Source organism: Physeter macrocephalus, chromosome 10, assembly GCF_002837175.3.
Source record: "Physeter macrocephalus isolate SW-GA chromosome 10, ASM283717v5, whole genome shotgun sequence".
NCBI lineage: Eukaryota > Metazoa > Chordata > Mammalia > Artiodactyla > Physeteridae > Physeter > Physeter macrocephalus.
The window spans coordinates 19,457,623-19,472,725 of NC_041223.1; the positions used below are offsets into that span (position 1 = coordinate 19,457,623).

The 15,103-nt window shown below is 36.9% G+C and overlaps 1 protein-coding gene across 2 annotated transcripts in view; it reads right to left on the minus strand.

Moving 5' to 3' along the window:
- GRM1 (glutamate metabotropic receptor 1) overlaps positions 1 to 15,103 on the minus strand; it is a 355,259-nt gene that overhangs the window by 293,513 nt on the left and 46,643 nt on the right. The gene's annotated exons all lie outside the window — the stretch shown is intronic.

The window sequence follows — 15,103 nt, forward strand, 5'->3', positions numbered from 1 at the left end:
GCCATGGCTCACGGGCCCAGCCGCTCCGCGGCACGTGGGATCCTCCCAGACCGGGGCGCGAACCCGGTTCCCCTGCATCGGCAGGCGGACGCGCAACCACTGCGCCACCAGGGAAGCCCTATTCTACATTTTAGAAGACCTAATATGATATGAATGCTGAGATTTCTTAATACAGTTTTAATATGCATTTTCTATCATTAAAGTAGGAAAAAATTAACATAGAAATGAAAGAATATTATCCAAAGTCTAACAGAAAAAATAATCTGCTATTTATATCATAAATCACTCCTAAGGGGGTAGACCCTATTATTATATTATACATCATATACCCATATACTAGTAATGAAGAATTGTAAAATGAAATTATAAAATATCATTTGTGTACCTTATAACATAAAAAATTAACTCAAAATAGATCATAGACTTAATGGAGTATAGATGCCTGGCAGTCCTGTATTGAGCACCTTAATGGATTTGGTTATGTGTATTTAGGAAAAGGAGCTAGAGAAGGCTAGATTTTTTTTAAGTAAAATAGAGATTTACTTATTTAGAATTTCTAGGGAAATATGGAAAGGAGAACATGGGAAGCAAAAAAAGGAAAAAAATGAGGCTCAGAGAAGGATATAAAACACAATGCATGGGCCTGGTACTAAGACAGCAAATCTCCATCTAAAGAGTAAATGCAAAGGATTTTAGAGAACAGGAATGCATAACGTGGATGTTTAGGTTTTGACTGAGTTATTCATCGAGACCCCTCTCCTCAACTATCAGCTCACCAGTCTAACCTAGTAAACTCACAAATGCTTTGAGTGTGTGTAAACCAACAAATATTTTGAGGGCCACTTCTGAATTAATTTCATGCACAACTAAGACAGCACATGTGGAAGCAGAAGACCAGCATTCAGAAAAGACCATGAAAATATAAAGCCCTGGAAACTGACAGAACTCTTGCAAAAACATGGAATTATTGAGTTCTAGCCAATCTTACCTAGATCTTGAGTAGCAGTGAGACTTTTCCACATGACATCCCATTTTGCATGTTTCCAACAAAATCTAAATATATCTGTTCAGAATATTCATGGATGTGAGAAGAAACTGAAGCAATATACATGGGCTCTGATCTCAAGAGAGATTCCAAACTAGAAATAAAAGGCACACACCCTAAAACATTAGAAAATAATACATAAGATGAATAATGTAGTGTAAGATCCTACTCCTGCTTATCCCTAAATTCATTCCCCAACTAAAAGTTTAGAAAATTTTATTCCAGTCTCTGAGAAGGGGAAGGTTGGTGTCACTAGAAACATTTCAGACTCTATAAGCTGTTCCTCCTCTTGGAAAGAGAAAAATAATCAATTTGGTGAAATCAGTAAGAGCCTAAGTTCCTGCCAGTGGGAATCATTTGGGCTCAAAAGTTAGAAGGCAGGTCTATTCTCTTCCTTTGTTTATCTTCTTGGTTCTGCCTCTTCAGATGCATTTGGCATTGGGCTTCCAGTTTCCAGGCAGTAGGCCCCCTCATATGTGTGTCAGAGCATCTCACCTTTGACAAGACGGATAAATTAAATTTGCAAGAGAATCAGAAGGCTTGTATATGTCCTTCATCTATACACACATTGTAATAAAGCCAACACTTCATGCCCCCATATGGCTCTGTATGTGTAAACTCAACCAGATCCATGCAAGTGAGAAGAGATCACACCATAAATTTAATCCCTAAAGATAATACAGAACTAAAACTCTATGAAGATGTTAAGATCATCAAATGATTAATGCAGGCCAAAATCACCAAGGTGTAAAGTAATGAGGGTCTGGAAAAAATAGGAGTTGGCTGGGAAGTTGAAAAGTGAATCATGGGCTTTGGAATTACTTCAAAGGAAAATTCATAGCCTGGGTGACTGATATAGGGGAAACGGAGGGTGCAGCATGCAATCTCAACAATTCAAAGATGCCACCGTATTTGGATCTTTTCTAGCCTGTCCTTTCTCTGAGTTTGCAATGTTCATCCATATGGCACTAATTAAAGTATATTCAACTCTCTAAATTAATCAGGGTGTTTGTTTTTTAATTCTATTAAAATAGCAGACATAGAATTGTTCACAATTCTTAACTACAACCATGTTTATCTGCTGAACTCCATATCTGCATTTCAAAGCTGTCCCTTCACCATTGTAGCTACTGATGGAATTATCCTTCATAAATGTAAATATCAAAATCATTTTTCTACTTAAAACCTTAAGTGAGTAACTATACAATAAACTCCAAAGTTTTTACTATGAAAAGAAAGTGCACTTGAAAACCTAGTTTCAGCATGACTTTCCACCCTCATCTCTAGCCACTTTCCCCAGCGCTCTAGATGCACTGGACCCCTCATTGCTCCCTAAACACACCCTTCAATTTTATGGCTCTCCTCATTTATGCTGTTCCTGTCTCTAAAATACTTTTCCAGCTACAAAAAATCTAGCGTGTTTCTATTCCTCTGACATGGCTCAGCCTCCATGTCACACTCTTGTTTCTCAACCCAAGTCCCAATGAGAGCTAAGTACTTCATCATCTATGAAGAGCTTTTATATGAACACTGTCATAAAGTTAGGCGGGGAGCTTACCTGCCCCCTGACTCCTCACATTTCCATAGTGGAGAGAGAGCTCTACTTCCTGGGAGGGCTCTCTCTGCTTCTTCACCTATACTTTCACAAGGGAGGAGAGACTTCTCTGATCTTGATAAGGGGAAGAAGGAACTGAGACAAATAGTTCAGCTCCTTTGTCTGTTTTAGAATGCAAAATCTTTAGGACACACATTTTTTCTTCTCATCCATTAGTAATTTTACTAGGAAGGTTCTGTCTTTACAAGGCCTGAAGTTATGAGTAGATAAGTTCAATTCACAGGTTGAGGGAACATATGAGCGAGAGCAGAGTACAGTTATAGGTCAAGCAACATTCTCTAATTGCCATCAGTATAAAAGCAGATATTCTTCGCAACATCTTTTTGAATTCCTGAATGTACTTTTGGGTTGTTTTTCCCAAACTCAGGAGGAGAAGAGGAATGTTATTGACTGGGCTTTTCTAGCTCTAACTTACTGGTTCATGGTCTGGAAATACAGAGTAATAAACCCTTGGACAGAATGTGGGCAGTGCATGGAAAGACAGGGATGAAATTGGAAACCTTTGATGCCTTAGGAATTCTAAGTCATCTGGGTTTTTACCTCAGTGGTTTACCATGGCTTTTATTGTAACTATGTGCCTGAACTTTAATTGTTGAGGGAGTGTGGGGCTTAGTAATCACGGTCTGTGTGTATCTTTGTGGCTAAACTTGACCTGACTTATACAGCACAGCTATGGCTTAAAGAAGACCAATGGAACAGGGATTACATTATGGGTAAAAGAGTCTCTTCTGTTCCAGTAAAGGCTAACTTTAAAGTAAGCAGAGCTTTAGCACACAGGCTCTTTAGGCACTTGTGGGTAAATCACATTTAACTTGTTTTACTGTATTTCTCAGTCAAATACATAGGCTGAGTCTCTAAAGTACAGAAGCAGCTAAGTTACTTCCAGGCCACAGACTTCTACTAAAGTAGGTCTCAAACCAGGCATAGGTAATATAGTTCTAAATATGCTGCCCCGAATTGCATTTTTGTATGTTTTGAAATACAAGAGTTAAAAACTATGGAGAAACTAACCTATTGGATTCATATAGCTTTTTCACAAGTTTTTGAGAATCATCCTTCAAACTAATGGCCTCAAAGAGGCTGTAACTTGCTATTGAAGTGACTAAAACACCAGCTTTGCATTTCAGAGGTTTACTAGGGCCTCACACACAGAAGGGACATGGATACTATTAGCAAAAACTAAAAAGGAACAAGTGTTTTATGCATGAAGAAAAATAAGCCACAAATGAAATAACTGCAAACTCAGAGACTGAGAGGAACTTAAAATGCCCAGGCCTGGAACATATTGTTGTTAAGAATCATGCTTACTGAGGAAGCCAAGGAGGGGCTGCATTGGCTAGTTATACTACAGCCTTAGTGCGAACAGAAGCAATGAGACAGTGAACAAAAATGATGCTGAATAAGCTGGAGGTAAAGAGTTTTCCTAAGATGGAATGTTAAGATGTTAGAGTACAAGCTAGACAGTTGTCAAAGAAAAAAAAATGAGATCTTGAAGGCCAGGCTAGAAAAAGAGCAAGTTAAAAAAATGAACCTGGGTCTAACAGCTCACAAAGAGGGTGCTTGAAGATGAATAGGTATTTTAGCATTTACTAGAGCAGACAGCATAAAAACCCAATGAAATCTGATAGAGCAAGAGAAGCAAAATCTCAGAGAGCAATTCGGAAGGCTTCCCTAGAAGGAACTATGATGCAGGAAACTACTAAGAAGTATACTCTTAAAGTTGCCTATAGAGAATCTACAGTAAAAGCAAGTGGGCAACCACTCTCAAAAATCTGAACAATCTCAGGCTATTACGGGAAATCATGTAGATGAGGCTTAAGGAAACACAGTTATTATAATAGGAATGCAGTTATTGTTTATGTCCTGAAGGCACATGACCAAGAAATGTATGAAATTTGGACAATTGACAGCGACCAAGGAAGATGCACCATAGTAAAGGGAAGGTAGGCAGGGCAATAACTTGCATTCAGACATGGTTCTCATGGGAGAACACATCCTGATCTTATGACCAGAAATTCAAGCAAAGGGGCAATGGCAAAATATGTTATAAACAAAAAAAATCTGGGCCTGAAAACAAAGAAAAAGTAAAGGAAAGAAGACATTCACATCTCGAATATTTTTTATGAATATGAAACAATTCGGAGAATTTGCCAACAAGTGTACTGTCTGAAAAAAAATCTTTTTAATCAAATAACAAACAAAAAAGAGATCTCAGGGTAGAAGATGAAAAAAGAGTAGTAATCAGCAATCTTTGATCTCTATCTATAACCAGAGCACTAAATAAGGACTTTTTCTGCACAGATATGAGATAAAAATAAAATTAAAAAGTAAAGTCACAGAGGAATTGAATAGTCATCGATTCAATAGAAATAGAGAGTATATAATTTTTGTATGTCCATGCAACATTTATAAAATTCAAATATATAACTGTACACAAATGAAATCTTGAGCTATTTTAAAGAGGACTCAGTCTAATCATAAAACAAGCATGTTACATAAAAAATATTTTATTTACTTAAAATTAAAAATCATAATTCTAGATTACACTTAGATAAAAGAGAAAAAAAATGGAAAATGAAAAAGAAAACTTTGGCCTAAAGAGCAGAGCAAAAGTTATACTCAGAGGAAAGCATAAAAATTATATGCCTTCATTGTGCAAAAAAAAGAAAAGAAAAAAGGAAAGCTACTTAATATTTATTTTGAAATTAGCTAAAAGCTAAACCAAAAGGAACTAGAAGAATTAATTAAGCTAAAAGCTGAAATTAATGAGAGAACACAGTAACAGAATCAAAAAGATGGTTCTTTTTTGAATGACCAGTAAAATCGATAAATCTATTATAAGCATAATTAAGGGAAAATAATAATAAACCAAAGTAGTCAAAGTGTGGAAGAAGAAAGGAAACGTAGGATGCAGGAGCAATTAAAACCATAAAAAGTGGGCTTCCCTGGTGGGGCAGTGGTTGAGAGTCCGCCTGCCGATGCACAGGACACGGGTTTGTGCCCCGGTCCGGGAAGATCCCACATGCCGCGGAGCGGCTGGGCCCGTGAGCCATGGCCGCTGAGCCTGCGCGTCCGGAGCCTGTGCTCCGCAAACGGAGAGGTCACGACAGTGAGAGGTCCGCGTACCGCAAAACAAAACAAAACAAAAAACCATAAAAAGTGATCACTGCATGGAACTCTATGGCAACTGCTTTGAAAACTTAGAGGGAGCTTTCCAAATCGTCTATCACCTGCAATGATTTAAATCAGTGCGTCTCAAACACTAAAGTATATATGTATCACCTAGGATCTTGTTAAAATGTAGGTTCTGATTCATAGGTCAGGGTGGTAGCTGAGATTTTGCATTAATTAGTAATGAACTCCTAGGTGATATTGACATTGCTGGTCCTAGGACCACATTTTGACTAACAAAGGTTTAAATCACATTGGAATTACCTGTTATTTACAGGCAGTTAAAATGCAGCTATAAATCTGCTGGGGCTTTTCAAAAGTATATTTTTTAATTTTTTAATGTCTTTTGTTATAATTCGTTTATTCAAGTTTTCTAAATTTTCTTGAGTTAATTTGGCAATTTATATTTTGCTAGTACAACTGGCTACACACCTTGAAGAAAATAAATCTCAATCTTACTTACTCCAGATACAAAACGAAATTCTAGATAGAATAAAGTCTTAAAAGCATAAATATCTTTGGGCTGGAGGTGGGGGAAATAAGGGGACAGATCTCCTTAGAAAAAATTGGAGACTCAGCAGTTATTAATAAAAGAAAAATATCTGTTTTAGCAAAAATTTTAATTTTTACCATGAAATTCTCTAATAAGCAAAGTCAACAGAGAGCAGACTAGGATAAAAAAAATCTGCAATATACAAGACTAAAGGTTAATATCTATAATACACAAAGACCTATTACAAAATAAAATGGAGACAAAAAAAAATACCAAGAGGAGAAAATTGTCAAATATGAAAGAGAAATTCACAGAAGAGCTAACCCTCATGATGAAGAAACATGAAAATATCTTCAAACTCACTGATGGGCAATGATATATAAATTAAAGTAACAATGAAATATCTCTTTATACTTATCAGATGGGAAAGAATTATAAACTTATTACTAGTAGTAATAACTATTACTAATTAAAGGAAAAGGTATACTCTTACACATTGCTGGTGAAGTGTGAATTGTTAGAACTTCTTTAGAACACAATCTGGCATCATATCTTTTTAATTAAAAAGAATATAAACAGCAATCACACTCCTGAAAAATATCTATCCTATAAAATAAAAACATCAATATATAAAGATATATAAACAAAAATATTTATTGAGTATTATTTCCAGTCATAAATAAATAAATAAAGTCTAGTGGGGGAAGCTCTATGGTTTTCTATTGCTAGGTAACAAACTAGTACAAATTTAGTGACTCAAAACACCACACACTTATCATCTTACAGTTTCTGGGGGTCAGAACTCAAGGCACAGCTTAACTGGTTCCTCTGCTTAGGGTTTTATGAAGTTGCAATCAAGGTATCATCCAGGCTGCATTCTCATCTGGTGGTTTGACTGGGGAAGAATTTGTTTTCAGTCTCATTCAGTTTGTTTTCAGTCTCATTCAGTTTGTTGGCAGAATTAATTTCCTTGTGACTGCAGGGCTGAGGTCTCTGGCTTCTTGCTAGTTCTTGGCTAGACACTGCCCTCATCTCTCAAATGTTGCCTGGTTATCTGTAGGAGCCCTGCAGTTCTCTGCCAGATGGGCTTTTCCAACATGGCCACTTCATCAAGCCAGTAAAGAGAGTCTCTAGAGGGAGTCTGCTAGTGAGATAGTCTTATATAATATCACAATCACTGGAGTGACATCCATCACCTTTGCCATATTCTGTTGGTTAGATGCAAGCCACAGGTCCTCCACACATTCAAGGGGAGAGGATTATACAAAAGTATGAACACCAAGAATGCCATCTGTGCCTCCACAGAAATCAAATTGTGTAGATTAAGGAAGGTTAGGTAAATTGTCATGTGTTTATACCACTGAATATTATGCAGTCATTGTAAAGAATAAATTTATATCACTTGATTTGACAGATTTTCAAAGGTATTGTTGAATGAGAAAAGCAAATGCAACAAAGTTGAATAATATTATCCTAAATTTATAAAACAATAAATCTACCCCCCTCGATGGACTCTTAAAGGCTCAGCTTTTAGAATAAATAACAGCAACTTTTCCTAAGATGTCAGCTAAGGGAGAAACAGATGTGAGGACAGCGGGAAATTGCTCCTAGGAAGTGGGTTTCATAGGTCTATTTCATAGCCAGAGGCATAGGTGGCAGACACTGTAAAAGTAAATGTGCTCATAGATAAGTGGATTTTTCTCCCCACTTATAGTAAATGCATATTTCCAAACTAACATCTTGATGAACACTTTCCCCCAGTTGAGTTTAAATTTATGTATCATGGTATCTAGACCACTGGCATACACTGATATCCTGGCAAGATTGCCTCTGCCTACCTTTTTCCTCAAACATCATGGAATTTCTGTTGTGATCTTGGGCCACAACAGTAGGAATCTGCATTAGCCTAAACACTGGGTTCTGGAAACATTATTTAGCTTGGGATTACAGTTCTAGTAGCTCAAATTTTTACTTTCATCTCTGTGGGTTTGGTCTTGTAATGTCAAGTGTTTAATTATTTATCGAACTTTAAAAATGAGGCATATGATCACATATCTGACAAAGGACTCAAAACTCAACAGTAAAAAAGAAAATTTGAAAATGGGCAAAAAAAACGTGAAGAGACATTATACTAAAGAGGATATACACATGAAAAATAAGCACATGAAAAGATGTTCAACATCACTAGCCTTTAGGGAAACACAAATCAAAAACCCCAATGAGTTATTACTGAACATCTATCAGAACAGTTAAAATTTAAAAAGAATAGTGACAACACCAAATGCCGGTGAAGATGTAGAGAAAATTTAGCACTCATACACTTCTGGTGCAAATGGAAAATAGTTTAGCAGTGTCTAAAAACATCTTAACTAGGGTCCAGGCCAACCAGTGTTTGGCCAGCAGCCAGTCACCTGACCTTGCTGAGCTTCAGCTATTCCATCTCTAAGATGTTTACAGGGCATTCCTCAAGAGCAAGGACAGTATTACTCTCCCTATGCGTACTGAGGCACAATACAAGTACTCAGTAAATAATTATTGATATCATAAACAAGCAAACAAACAAGTGACTCTGCAGATCATGGATTTGTTGATGTTTGAATTACAATAAGACTATTCATAAAGGTTTTAATAAAGTCATCATATGCATATTCTATGAAAAAAAAAATCTAAACAGATACTTACCCTGTGAACCAACAATAGCACTTCTGGGTATCTACCCTAGAAAGAAATTAAGTTTGTCCACACAAAAGCATGCACACAAATGGTCACAGCAACTTTATCTGCAAAGTTCCAAAAACGGAAAACAACTCAAATATCCTTCAATGGGGATGGTTAAACAAATTGTATATATCTATGCCATGGAACACCATTCAACAATAAAAAGTAATGAACTCCTGATACACGCAACAACTTAAATGGATCTCAGGAGCATTATGCTGAGTGAAAAACTCCAATATCAAAAGGTCACATTCTGTATGATTCCATGGATACAACATTCTCAAAATGACAAAATCATAGAGATGTAAAACAGACTAGTAGTTGCCAAGGATTAGAGATGACACAGGTGAAGAGTGTGGGTATGACTATAAAGGGGTAGCATGGGGGATCTTTATGATGATGAAGCAGTCCCATACTTAGATTGCGGTGGTATTACGCAAATCTACACATGTGACAAAGTTTCACAGAACTATACACACGCACACACACACAACTGCATGTAAAACTGATGAAATCTGAGTAATATCTATGGGTTGGACGAATGTCAGTTTCATGGTTTTGATATGATATTAACTGCCATGTAAGATGTTATCATTGGGGACTAGGTGAAGGATACGTAAGAGTTCTCCATAATTACTTCTTACAACTGCAAGAAAATCTACAATCATGTCAAATAAAAAGATTAAAATATTGAGGCACAAGGAAGGGTTAAGGTTAAAAGAACCTTATCATTCCTATACTAGACAGCTCAAGCTGCAGCCAATGAAAGGAATCCAATTCTATCTAGACCGTGGAGTAGTTGCCTCTACCTGAGACTGAACATAAACAGAAAATGGGTGACATGATTCTTGAAAATTAATTCCTTTAAATTTTGGCTTAAAATTTGTGGACCTTAATGTTTCAGACAAAAGCAAGGTAATTTTGATATCTCTTTGGCATGTGAATTTTATAAAGAGGGAAAAATCCACATTTGTAAATACTTTTACATTGCCATTGTAATATCATCAGAGTACCTTTTTGTTGCCATTTGATCTCCCTGAATAACTTTCAGGGAGTTACGTTGATCACAAGGCTAGACATAGTTTGGGTTTGGGATTAGAATAGGGAATGACTGCTAGGCTGAGATAACAGCAAGGTCTTAGAAGTGATTCGACTGATGTGCAGTTCTGGATCCACTGCACATCTACACTGCCCACCAGTGATCTCAGGAAGACAGACTAGGAACGATGGTGGTATTGGGCATAGGAGTTCCCGAAGGTATGAGTAGGATAAATTTATGATCTCCTCACTCTAAGGGAGACAGTCACACCCCTGATGACCACAGGGTTAGGTATTAAACTCAGTGGACTGAGAAAACAAAAAGCTGGGGAAGAGTTAGAGGTAGCGCTTATCTCCTACTTTTTACACATTTATACAGGAGAGAAAACTCTACTCCTTGGGTAAAAATAGTATTTGACCCTTCTCTCAGGCCTCTCTTCAAGGAAGGACGACTGGCTTACCTGCTTAGCAGTTTGGGGAAGACTGAGCATGCACAGCTCAGCCACTTACTCTTACAGAATGGTCTGCCTCCGGGACACACTTTTCTGCCACAATGTTGTAAGCTAATTGGGACAAGTTGTGTCCTTTGGGGAGAAAGCTGCAGTTTTAGATTGGACGGATTCAATTCAGTGGGGAGCTGAGGGGAGGAATAGCAAATCAGAATTTGTGTAACTTACTATCGCCATAGGTTGAGCCAAATACTCTAACTTCGCCTTAAAAAAATGAAAAGTGATACTTTGATTACTATCTCTCAGATTCCTTCGTAATCATTCCTGAGCTGGAAAGAGAAGAGGGGTATTATGCGTTGGCTTCTTTCAAATCTAATATATATCACCTATCATAACAAAGCAAGATATACCATTCACACACGCCAGTACTGTTTTGATAGCTGGCACAGTCTTCTGTTTTTGTATCCCCAGCATAAAGTAATAACTTTGTCAATTTTTGCTAAATAAACTCACCAATTCCACGATAATTTTCAGCAGTTACATCAAAGTATCATTCTCAGTTTTAAAAGTATATAACAAGAGAAATTATCTCAGAAAACTTAGGTGCTTGTTCCCCAAAGCCACTAAAGGCATAATATTTGGCTTAACGACAATAAAAGAAAATGCTAATAAACACTTAGGGTATTGAAATCAACATACACTGAAAAGAACACTGGTTTATACATGTCTACAGTCGATAAAGTACCAAAGTCTTTCTCCTCTCTCTATGAAATATAGAAAATGCTACTTTCATCTATTTTTCCCCTATATATCTAAATAGAAAAGCACTGAGAAGATATTTAAATAAAAGTTTAAAGCTTGTAACCTATATTTAACAAAGGATCTAGTTACTTTAAATACCTGGTAGGTATCATTCAACCAAAGAGTCTTACATGTGATCTAAAAACAGCTGAGGCAAACAGTGACATGTCAGAAATAGAATTGCTTTAAAAGAATAGTTTATGACATTTTAAATTCCTTTTCTGAAAATTGCTCAAGTTCTTTATTTTTCGTTGAAAAACTAGTGTTTTTCTTATCAATTTGTGTCATTTCTTAGTTGGTAAGGATATAAGCCATTTGGCATCTCTACTGCAATTATTCTCTCAGTTTCTCATTTGTCTTTTAATCTTATTTATAATGTGTTTAAACATATGCTGTTGTTTGCATTGTTATGTAGTTATATCAATCCTCCTTTTCCATTGTTAGCTCTTCTGTTGCTTTAATGTTTAGAAAATCATTTTCTGTCCAGATATTAAATAAACATGCACTTGTATTTTCTTCCAGGTTTTTTATAGTTACAAAAAAATTGCAAACATTTCTTAGAGACTTATCATACTTCTGTATGGGAAAAGTATTGCAAAGTACTGATAGTATTGTAAAGGTGTCAGTTCTTTCTAAAATACAGCTTTACATAATCCTAGTCAAAATTCTAAGGATTTGTAGGCTAATCTCACAAAATAAATAAACAGGAAAGAATAGGTTCGATGAATATTTATTTTTTAAGATGACATCAAACCATTTAAAAGTCGTAGCAAAAAAAAAGTTGTAGCAGCTAAAATAAATGGTAGTAATGTCAGTAAAAGTAGATGAATGATGATAAACAGAAGATAGAGAGCTGATGGGGGGAGAGAGATCAAGATCACTGGAATAGAATAGATGGCTTAGAAACAGACTTTAAAATAAATATGTTAATATATGACAAAGAATACATCATAAATCAATAGGGGAAGGGATGGATTTGATCAGTCAGTAAATACATCTGTATCATCTCCATGTACTAGGAACCATGCAGGGTGCTGGGAAGAGAAAACAAGCAAGGTCCTGCCTTGTTGAGTCTATAGTCTAGTGGGGAAGATGGTACTACAAGATAAGTAATTACACACACGGTAAAGGAAGATGTGTGGGGCACCATGGGAGTATTTTAAAGCATGAACCAACCTATATTTGGGCATCCAAGGAGGCTACCGTCAGAAAGTGGCTTACAAGCTGAGGTCTGAAGCAGTAGATAAAGAGTCATCCTGGCATAGAGAAGGGCATGGTGAACAGAAAGAAGTTCCCTGTGACTGGAACACAGAGAATAATGAGAATGTGGTAAAAAAATGAATCTGCAGAGGTAGGTAGGAGCAAATTATGCAAGACTCTGTGATATATTAGATTTTGAACTTTATATGAGGGCATTGGGAAGCTACTGAAGAATTTTAAGCAGACAAATGATCAGATTTTCTTTTTTAAAATGGATCAGAGGGGGCACAGGTAGATGCCACGACTAGCTAGAAGGCTACTGGAGAAATTGCTCAAGTAGCTCAGGTAACAGATGATTACGGCTTGAAGTGCTGACAGTGACAATAGAGAAAATAGAAATATTTGAGGACTATTTACAGTAGATTTGATAGAACTCAGAGATTTGTTGGAATTGGAAGAGGGTAGAAAAAGGAAGGAAACAAAGATAATTATTTAATGAATGGTGTTTAGGACAATAGGTAAGGGGTGGGGGCAGATGGAGAGTATTACAAAGGATCCTACTTCAAAACAGATATCAAAACAACCTCCAGGGCTTCCCTGGTGGCGCTGTGGTTGAGAGTCCGCCTGCCGATGCAGGGGACACGGGATCGTACCCCGGTCCGGGAAGATCCCACATGCCGCGGAGCGGCTGGGCCCGTGAGCCATGGCCGCTGAGCCTGCGCGTCCGGAGCCTGTGCTCCGCAACGGGAGAGGCCACAATAGTGAGAGGCCCGCGTACCACAAAAAACAAAAACAAAAACAAACAAACAAAAAAAAAAAACCTCCAGATGGAAAAAGAAATGAAATGTTTAAAAAGATAAAACCACCGAATTCCTTTAAAGAATCAGACCTCCGAAATATGCTCCAATCTGCCTATGTACCTACCTACTCCACCATACCTGGTTCCCAAAGTAGCACTGTGTAGAATACCTATCCACCCAGTACTCAGAACCCTCACCTGTGTCTATACTTTATCTTATATTCATCTTTTCATAAAGGCCACCCTTAACATCCCATCTCTATCCACTAAAATCCTACTGATCTGTCAAAACCCAGCTGAAATGCCACCTCTTCCACAAAACCTTTCCTTGCTCTCCAATAAAAATAATTTTTATCTTGCTGCCTTAACATTTACTTATATGCTTTGTACAATAATTCTTACATTCTATCATTCCATAGTTCTGTGTGTGTGTATCACTCCTAAAATCTCACAAACACTTTGAAAGCATCATATCTTTATAGCTACAACTCAGCCATATTCATTAGAGTTCCCATAACAACTAGAACACAGTGCTTAAGATTATATAAAACTGTACACATTTCACCAATTAATTCAATAATAAATAACGATATTAACTTAATTTTAAATAAGTGCTTCTAGGCAAAATCAGATATTTGACCCTTAACTAACTCACCAAAAGTTCAAGTTTTCTAAACCTTGTCTTTCTGTAAGTTATGGGCTGCCTCAGGTCACATTCAGTTCACTTTATATTAACTTCAACTTAAAAGAAGTGTGGGGGGAAGGGATAGTTAGGGAATTGGGACTGACATGTACACACCACTATATTTAAAATGGATAACCAACAAGGACCTACTGTATAGCACAGGAAACTCTGTTCAATATTATGTAACAACCTAAATTGGAAAAGAATTTGAAAAAGAATAGATAGATACATGTATATGTAAAACTGAATCACTTTGCTGTACACCTGAAATTATCACAACATTGTTAATCAACTATACTCCAATATAAAATAAAAAGTTTAAAAAAAAATAACACTCTTCTTCAACTCTTGCCCCTGTGTGTCCTCAAGCCTCTGTTAAGTCTGCTCTTCCTCTTCTCTTTTCAGATGAAAAGAGGTAGGCTCCTGGTTATTACTAATTCAGTACTTCAGGGCTACTATTGTTGAATAAGTGTTTTACTGCATACCTTATTTTATAATTTTAAAATAAATTTTTTTTTGCTTTTTTTAACATCTTTATTGGAGTATAATTGCTTTACATGGTGTGTTAGTTTCTGCTTTATAACAAAGTAAATCAGTTATACATATACATATATCCCCATATCTCTTCCCTCTTGAGTCTCCCTCCCTCCCCGCCTCCCTATCCCACCCCTCTAGGTGGTCACAGAGCACTGAGCTGATCTCCCTGTGCTATGCGGCTGCTTCCCACTAGCTATCTATTTTACGTTTGGTAGTGTATATATGTCCAAGCCACTCTCTCACTTTGTCCCAGCATACCCTTCCCCCTACCCGTATCCTCAAGTCCATTCTCTAGTAGGTCAGCGTCTTTATTCTTGTCTTGCCCCTAGGTTCTTCATGACCACTTTTTTTTTTTAGATTCCATATATATGTGTTAGTATACCCAGACACTATCAAACTCTTAGAGGAAAACATAGGCAGAACACTCTGTGACATAAATCACAGCAAGATCCTTTCTGACCCACCTCCTAGAGAAATGGAAATAAAAACAAAAATAAACAAATGGGACCTAATGAAACTTAAAAGCTTTTGCACAGCAAAGGAAACCATAAA